We start from the raw sequence: 9,614 nt of genomic DNA, 5'->3' as shown, positions 1-9,614 counted from the left end.
ACACTGTCACACTGACATCACACTGTCACACTGACATCACACTGTCATACTGACATCACATGTGTACCTTGCATCTGCTTGTGATAATGATACTCATTTTTGCACTCTCTGAGTCCTCAAGGCCCAACACAGTGAAGAGCTGACGGTCTCTTCCTCCTCAGCCCTCCTTCTTCCTCTTCTTCCTCTTCTTCCACTCTCCTTCACAATAAGATATTTGTGGTTTAAAGTGCCTCAGGTGCACTTTCAAACCTCTCCATGCCTTGTTTAGTTTGGAACATGCAGCAGCTACTGTCATATATACTTTACCACAGTGTTTTCTTCGTCACACTAAGGGTACAATGTTGCTTTATTCTTAATGTACAACTAGGGAGGTCTCATTGAAAGAAGTCTCTCATGGGGTGAGATGGTACCTGAGGCTTATTTTGATGACTGTAGTGCCTTGACTTGCATGATTAGCAAACTCTTGGTGTAACCTGGAATTTAAATATGCTAGGTATGTTTTGTTGTTGTTGTTTATTTTGTAGAAATTTAAAACCTCGATAATTGAACCAGTAGAGTGACTTCCTGTAATTTGACTTACTTGGAAAACTGAGGATTTGAGCCTAGGAATTCAAGGCCAGCTCCCTCTTTAAAAACAAGTAACAAGGCCTCTACACATACAATGAATAAGCACAAATAAATGTGATTATAAGCTACCGATTAAAGGAAAAATTACAAAACTGTGAAATAGAAAGGTAAGCTTCTTCAGGACAATGGTAGCAATGTATAAGTGTTTGTAATGTGGGAGCTTCACCAGTCAGTTAAGACCATTCAGTCATTCTCCTTATACAGTTTGACACATTGTAACCCAATATTCCATGGAAATGAGCATGTAATTCTTTTTCATATGAAAAGAATAAAAACATCCTGATTTCTCACAAGTAGCTAAGTCTTCAGTTCAGCAGAATATTGTCCTATATGTGCCTATAGGTTTGCTTATTGGACTCATGCGTATAATAACTTTAAAATCATGGAAAAGTCAAAAGTTGTCACCCAGCCGGGCAGTGGTGGTGCACGCCTTTGATCCCAGCACTTGGGAGGCAGAGGCAGGCGGATTTCTTAGTTCGAGGCCAGCCTGGTCTACAGAGTAAGTTCCAGGACAGCCAGGGCTACACAGAGAAACCCTGTCTCGAAAAACCAAAAAAAAAGAAGAAAGAGAAGAAGAAGGAGAACAACAACAACAACAACAACTTGTCACCCAAAACTGAACAGGATAAGAATAGTTTAAATCCCACAACTCTAGAGCATGGACACTGAAAGGGACCACACACAGAGCGTGCTGTGAGCCTCATGCTGTTAGCACGGTAAGCCAAGAGAATGCCAGATAGTAGTACACCTGAATTTCACTGAGGCTCTACAGTCTCTGATGGTGTCCATAAAAACAAAATGAGAGCAGTGTGTGGGTCTTGCACCGCCGTTAGGAAGAGTGCTTGCCAGGCGCTCCATGTCCATGTGGTACAGCCTTCTTGTCTTGTTCCATAGCTGTGCCCATCATTGGAAATCAGGGGAAAAAAAGCTGTATATTACTTATTTTAAATTTTTTGAATATTCATTTTCATTTTGACATAAAGTTGTTAATATATGTAGAACAACGGATTGTGACCATCAGAAAACACATATTCCTGCTTATCTTAAGAATTGAGATACTGCTCAGTAGCAAAATTATAGCTGTGAAGTAGCAATGAAAGTAAATGTATGCTTGGGGGTTCCTAAGACATGGGAAGTACATGTGGGGAGGGCACATGTGTCATGGAACATATGTGGAGGTTAGAGAACAATTCTGGAGCCTGTTCACCTCTTCCATCTTTATGTGGGTTATTGCAGTTGAACTCAGGGGTCGGGCTTGAATGGCAAGTACCTATACCTACTGCACTATCTCACCAGCCCACCAAATTTTTATTTTGTGAAATTCATGCCATTGACAAATGTTAACTTGTGGCTTTTAGTCAAAGAGGCAGAAAAAGCCCACTCCTATTTACTTGTTACCATTCTGGGCTGCAAAGTGGCGCTCTGATAGTGTCCACACTTGTCTATCATAAATTTAGTTGTAATTTTTTAAAGACGCTATACCACATTTATATAAAGAACTCTGTGATAAGCTATTTCTGTCTGCAGGGTTCCAAAATTATAGGCACTGATGTCAATGCAGATGATGTTAGCCTGATTTGGTCAAGAGAGGGACATGCAGAGTCTCTGTATGGGTAGCTAAAGCCTATTGCCAAGATAGCTGGGAGGCCTCAATGTGACAGAGAGCCCTTGGATAAATTCTGCCCTTGGATTACTCTTCTAGAAAACAGTGATCAAAGTCATACTTTGGTCTTTAGTGATCATCTCATAAAAGGATAAGGTCTTCTTGTAACTGAGTTTTTCAAATACTAATGATATAAACCCCAAAAGATTTTTTAAATAGTCACACTTTCTGTTTATAGTATAAGATTGTTTTTGAAGGTTTAGGTTTGTTTTAATGCCCTGATTTTTCTGCAGTTGTTAATCAATTTTTTGTTACACTGCTGCATTTCACTAAGGATTTGACGTGGCTAAGGAAAGTTACTGTGAAAGAATGTATCTGGCATTAGTGAAGCAGGGAACTAACTTGACAAGACTCTTCCTTTGGTCTTATTGGAAGTATTTTCTTTATGACAGGTAGCCTTACAGTTTACCAAGATATGTTAGCACTAAGTAATGTGTCTCAAAATAGTAGAAAGTTAGAAAGCCATTAGGTTTCTGGCATTGAGATAGTTTGGGATATTTTACAGATAACTCAGGTAATTGCCTGAAAATTGGGCAAAAATTTCAAATTGTAAAGATGTTATCAGCAATGAAGACTTTGTGATTTTAGTTTTAAATTTAATAGCTATTTCAAGTCTCATAGGCAATTTTCTGATGAAGAGGATTGTATCTAGAATGTCTCTGCATTCTCAGTGTCAGACGTACAGTAGACTGTACTGTACTGTAGAAGTAGGTGCTGGAGTGGAGGGCTATTGTAGAGAGCCAAACTCTTAGCCTATGTTAGAAATGAAAGCCTAGTTCCTGGTCTTGTTTCACAGCAGAGATTTTTGCCACTTGACTAAAAGGCTGCCCTTGTGGACATTGGGATTGAGATCCAGAATCAGGTTGGAGCCAGCATGGTTAGGGCATAGCACTGATAACCCACTATGAATTGGATTTTTTTTTATGGTGGCATAAAACCATGTGCATTCCAAAAAGGCACCCTACCACCTACCCTACACCAACCTCCATGTCCCACACTTAGGGCTTTGTGGTTGTTTTATGCAAAATCTGGTGTCCCATAGGCTAGCCTGGACTCTGGTGATCCTTTACCCTCTCGAGTACTAGGATTCCAAATGTATGCTACCATATGTGGCTCCCTGTTGTCTGGGGTAAAGGGTGGGGAATAAGGCTGCTCCCATGTCCAAGCCCATTAGAGTTTTGAGATGATAAAAATAATCCCAACAGAAGTTCATTTAAATAAGAGGACTTTGACTTTACCTTTCTTATTGTTCTTTTTTAGTGTTCCTGAATCCTGATTCTTTCTCTTCTCCTGTCGGCTCTTACCTTTTAGTTCTAAAGAAAATGCAAATTCATGTGTTCACCATAAACAAAGACACATTAAACGTTATATGGTTTATGAAAAATAGCAATTTAATATTTGGCTTCTTAAAATGAGCCATATTAGCAACTGATTGGCGAGAAGTGTGAAGGTGCTAAGAGGCGAATTCCTGGGCATCGTGGAGGTGCCTGGTTCTGTGTGCATAAGTAGGGCACTGAGAGTACCAAGATGTTCTTTGCTCAATGTCTGCCATTTGATTTTGATGGTTGGAGCCTTATTGGACCAGAGCATCAGAGACCCCAAGAGTCAAACCTAGTTTCATGACAAGTAATCCTTGCACAACTTCAAGATAAGAATTTGCACGTTAAATCTTGTTATTGTGTCTTGCTGTAGCAAGATGTGTGAAGCTTATGGTTCTATGTTATGAATAATTTCAATTTAGGAAAACCATATTTTAGACATGTGCATTCATGCGTATTTCACTTTTGATAGGTACAGAATTCAGTCCTTTTAAATACTAATGAGATGACTCTGTGTGTACAGATACTTGTGTGACGGTCTCTAGCATCCTGAGTTTTATCTCAATCTTGTAAGTTAGAACACATACCTGAACACTTGAGTGATATCCCCTGAACTACATTCTGTTTCTGTCTCTGTCTGTCTATCACTCTCCCTCTCCTTCCATCCCTTCCTCCCTTTTCCCTTCCCTCCCTACTCTTCCCTTCCCTCCCTCTGTCTAAGCCAAATAAGCCTCTTGTACTGAGGAATGAATGGATAACAAAAGTTACATTTATTACTCTTTGAATTCTGTTCAAATATGGGGATATGTAGATGATCTTGTCTCCTTGTGTACACAGTCTTTTATATCCTGAGTCTTTATTTCTGTCAGTCTAGCTGGCGTCAGCTCTTTCTGGAGCCTCTGCAGTAATGTTCCAACAGCCTGGCCAGCCCCTAACCTCTCTGAACTGTATTGGCTAAAATGTTAACCTCTTTAGCACAACAGTTCTTCGTGGGACCTGAGTTTTCTTCCTGCATCCTTGTCTGACTCATCTCTCTGTTCTAGAGTTACTCAGCTTTTGGGTTTTCTTTTTTCTCTTCCTTCCTTCCTTCCTTCCTTCCTTCCTTCCTTCCTTCCTTCCTTCGTTCCTTCCTTCCTTCCTTTCTTCCTTCCTTCCTTCCTTTCTCTTGCTTGCTTGCTTGCTTGCTTTTTTTTTTTTGTCTCTAGCAGCTTTTTATTTCTTTGCAGCCATTTGATTAATATGGACTCTATAATTGTCTGAAGGACAGGACCCATGTTTGCAATCATTTTAGACATTCTTGTCATTAACATGGAGCCTGCTGTTTAATAGAAGCTTAATAAATATTTGCTGAATTCTTGATTGAGAGTTTTGTGAGAGGCTCTTCATCAAAAGTAACTTGCTGGATGCCATGGGAGGTGGTGAAAATGGATGAAGAGAGACAAGCTTTGTTTCTGGACAGCTCACTCACAATCACAAGAACAAGACATGCACCCTGAATATTACAGGAACTAGACTTTCTTAGGACTTGAGGACAAATATCTTTTATTATGTGAAAATACATGGCTTTGTCAGTAAATCAAAATGAGTGACCTGTGAGGTTAAGTGGCACAGATCACATTTACAGCAACCACTGTTCTCATAAAGGAGTCCCGTATTGGAAGAAAACAAAAGTGTAAAGAAATTCAGTACTCAGAGGTAAATGCAAGGTGTTCTAATATTTTCAAGTGTGACAGTATTGTGCTTGCAAACTGGCTTCCATGAAAAGAATGAGGAAAATTTTAGCCTTGCCAAGCATTTTTGAAAATTGATTTAAAATACTTGATAAAACAAAGATTAGAGACAGATTTGGGCTAGCCTTCGACCTTTTGTGAGATTACTAGACCAGCTACCTTTTTCCTGTCTTCCAGTACTATTTTTCCTACCCTGTACTAGTTGTGGGGTTGTGGCATTAAGCATGTGCCGGACAGAAAGGTTAGCCAGGCAGTGCGTTCCCAGAGGAGTCAGGTGATCGCTGTCTGAAGGCAGCCACCTGAGGTTCAAGGCAGTCAATGTCCCTCTCTCTTCCGCCTTGGGATGCAGTTATTGACCAGACTCCTTAAGGAGAGAGTATGTGGTGGGCTTTTGGTTGAGCCAATGGGAATCACATTGATCTGGTGTCTGGCTTTGGTTCTGATCAAGTGATCACCTCTAAAGTAGAGTGTCTTTGCTCTCAGCATTGTGACATTAATCATTAATTTGCGTATTTGATTGGTGTGAAATATCCTTTTTTGTATTGATTTTAATCTATCTTATTTCAAGGAGCTCTGAGTGAAAAGGCTTAAACTTGGTATTTGTGGGATTTGGGTTCTTTTATTTTTATTATTTTCTTTACCACATGTTATTGCTCTTACAGGCTTTTTATGGTATCATTCTTTAGAAGCAAAGTAGCTTTCTCAATGCCCCTCCTTTAAATAAGTTTGCCTTTGAAGATTTTATAGAATTAAACAAGCCAGACATTTGAATATTTGTGTTTTAAATATTTTCTTTTAGAGAAAAGGAGTGACTGATATTTCTATGTGTAAAGTATAATTATTGAGGATATTTGTAACAGTGACAAGCTTTATAAAGCAAAACCCATCCTGTTGTATGTTCTTTGTTTTTTTTTTTCTTGGACTGTAGCTAAAATACATTCACAAAAATAATTATGAGCTGTTGTTTTGATATTAAATCCCATTGAGAAATACTTGATAGTGTGTGAGCTAGCCAGCTTGCAACCTAGACCTGAGCCTGAAGCCGAAGACACTTGAGTTGACATTATTTGAGATTATTTTCTATACTTTCATAGAAATGGTTATCTTTCATTTACCATGCAGCTCCTTTTGTTTCTCTATTAAGGCAAATAGTAATTAAGACTCACAAGACTACCTTTGTTTGCTAAGCAACAGAAAGTACCTATAACGTTAACATTCTTCAAGCAGTATTGTAAGTCAACTGTTTAACTTTTCACAACAGTTGAGTGTTTTAGGCAGTCAAAAGCAAGAGACATGTATTCTAAAAGAACTTGTTTTGCTATATATATTGGGGAAAATAGTTTTGTAATTTTGACCATGCTTCATCTGTTACATATATGGTATAATTTTCCAGTGCTGTGTCCAGCACAGGTGTTTAAATTCATTAACTCAGTTTACCAGTGTGCAAAGTGGGATAAAGCTTATCTTACAGAGTTCTCGTGTGCGTTAAGTGAGATTTTGTATGAAGACATCTAGAACATTATTTATTGTTGCTTTTATCGTGCTTGTCTTTAAAAGTTATGTGTTAACTAATATTGGGGACAATGTCTACCTTTTGTTATGTACCTGCAGTGAAGTCTTTATGGAAGAATGACTCAACCTGTTCCAGAGCACACAGCCCTGAACAGCCATGGTTCTTGGGAGCCTATGGTTTAACTTGTTTATGCTGTGGCCACTGGTTGCTGATTAGCTCAGCCTCACCCATGTTTTGACGTATACTAGTTTGCTTTACAAGCTGTTCCCAGGATGGCTAACTGAGAAGAGTCACAATAGAAGCCTTGGTTAGTTCTGTCCTCTATAGAAGTGTGATGGGAATGTGGCCTGCAGCCTACAGGACATCAGGATTGATGTAGACATAGGATTTTCATAAAATTTGTTTTTCTATTTTTTATTAAAAATAAAATTCTACTAGTATGTGGCCTTAAAAATTGTGATCTTTTAAGAAATGTTTGTTAAGTTTGTGTATTGTTGTATAAAGCACATTTTTTAAAGCGATGCTCTTAAGTGGAATAAAACTTTAATTTATAATGTGATTCATATTTTAAAATCAGTCACTCTAGATTAACTAAATTGCTTAGAGAGAGAACTTGATGATACTCATTAAATGTAAATTATGAGGAAGTTGAGTGTGATTTGTATTCGTTGGTGGGTTCAGATACTTATTTTAAGTTCATTCTTTTTTTTAAAAAAATTAATTTCATTTGGATTTATTTGGTAGGTATATTGGAATTCAGGCTAGTTTTTAGGCTATTTATATTAAGTACTTTAACAGAACAAATTGAATATTTTATTAAGTAATTATCAAAATGTACTTAACTAAGCTACATTAAATTTTACTTTTTTGCCCAAATTTTAACAAATATTTGATAGTAAAAATGACATCTTTACCATCAGGTAATAAATAGCCCTGGCTTTTTAGAACAGAGTAACTAGCTCACTGCAAGACAGCAGCAGTTCTGCACACTTTTGCTGTGCAGCCTGGGATGTATTCCTTAGGAATTAGTTCCTTGCTATTTGAGATCATACTTCTTTTACAAATTTTTTACATGATTTGCATTTTTTTATTTACTTTGTGAAATATAATAACTATATATGCTATAAAGTTTAAAAGGTGCAAAGTTCTGTGGGACCGTGAAAGGATAGCTTGGTTTCTGGTGGAGCGCTGACTAGAGATGGCCAGAGACCCAACAGGTATCCCTGCAAAGGACTGCATGCATTTCGCCATGCTCCCAGACTCCAGGCTCCTGAAGAGGCAGAAGACCTCCATTGATCTGCGCCTTTCAGTCACGTAGGGCAATTCCCCTACAAGCCCTCCCAAAGAGAGGTTTGTGTCACCTAGCACAGGTAGAGGGTGTGACTACAAGGCCACAGAGCCTCAAGAGATCTCCATATTAATGAGATACCTAAAGGTCCGAGGGCATAGCCAATTAAACATTCTGTCCCAGACCTTCCTCCTTACAAATGGTATTTAACCAAAGACCTGCCCTGGGGGTGTGGGTGTACGCCTAGATCCACTTTCCACTATGACAATAAACCTGTTTTTTTTTTTTTTTGGTTTTGGTTTTGGTTTTTTCGAGACAGGATTTCTCTGTGTAGCCCTGGCTGTCCTGGAACTCACTCTGTAGACCAGGCTAGCCTCGAACTCTCAAACTCAGAAATCCACCTGCCTCTGCCTCCCAAGTGCTGGGATTAAAGGTGTGCACCACCACCACCCGGCAACAATAAACCTTTTAAAACCATGGACTTTCTTGTGTCTTTGGGGCCTCACCATGGGGAACCATGCAGCAGGCCTTTGAGGGAGGAGGGTCTAAGAAGGAATGCTTAATTGGCTACATCCTCTGGCCTTTTGGTATCTCATTGATATGGAGATCTCTTGAGGCTCTGCTGCCTGTAGTCATGCCCTCTACCTGTGGAGGGGCTGGTAGGGGTGTTGCCCTACGTGACTGAAAGGCACTGATCAATGGAGGTCTTCATCCTCGTGTCAGGAGCTTGGAGTCTGGGAGCAAGGCCAAACACCTACTGTCCCATTAGGGCCCAGGGTTCGAGGCCTGTGCTCGACAAGGAACCAAGCTATCCTTTCCTGGTCCCACAAAGTTCCACATTAAAAATCTTCATTCTGACTCTGTCCTTTGATATCCTTGGCAACAATGAGTATTAATAGAATTTAGTTTGGGTTGAAATGTTTGTTCTACATTTAATAAACTTTTTAAAGGATTAAGTTATACAAGGTTTCAGCCTATTTTTTTCTTAGACGATAAGTAAGCATTAAGAATATACCCGGACTTCCGGTTTGGGACCGAGCCTAGAGCAGGTCGCAGGCAGCAGCTCTGTACCCAACCGCAGAAAACCAAGAAAAACAGGGACTCCCAGGAGCTTGAACTCACGCAGCATCCCAGGTAAAATTGAATCACCCGTGATGCCTGCTATTAGAAGTTCTAACCCAGATGGACCAGAAGCCAGGAGCCTCGCCCTTACCCTCACCCCCTACCTTTTCCCACCTGCACAAGGTCCCCTGAAGCTGGGCAACTGCAAGATCCTGCTTGGCAACTGCAGATAGACTCAAAGCAGTGTACCATATCATCTGAAGAATAGCAGGGAGACCATAACTCAAGCAGTGTACCATATCTTCTGAAGAATAGCAGGTTGCAGTCCTCCTCGCCCCCACGAATAACCAGGACCCGCCGGTCGGGTCAAGTGGCACCCAGACGTGGGGCTCGAGGCACGGACCCATCCGGA

Source organism: Grammomys surdaster, unplaced genomic scaffold (assembly GCF_004785775.1).
Source record: "Grammomys surdaster isolate TR1022 unplaced genomic scaffold, NIH_TR_1.0 62, whole genome shotgun sequence".
Lineage (NCBI taxonomy): Eukaryota > Metazoa > Chordata > Mammalia > Rodentia > Muridae > Grammomys > Grammomys surdaster.
Note: the sequence above shows the minus strand (reverse complement) of the source record.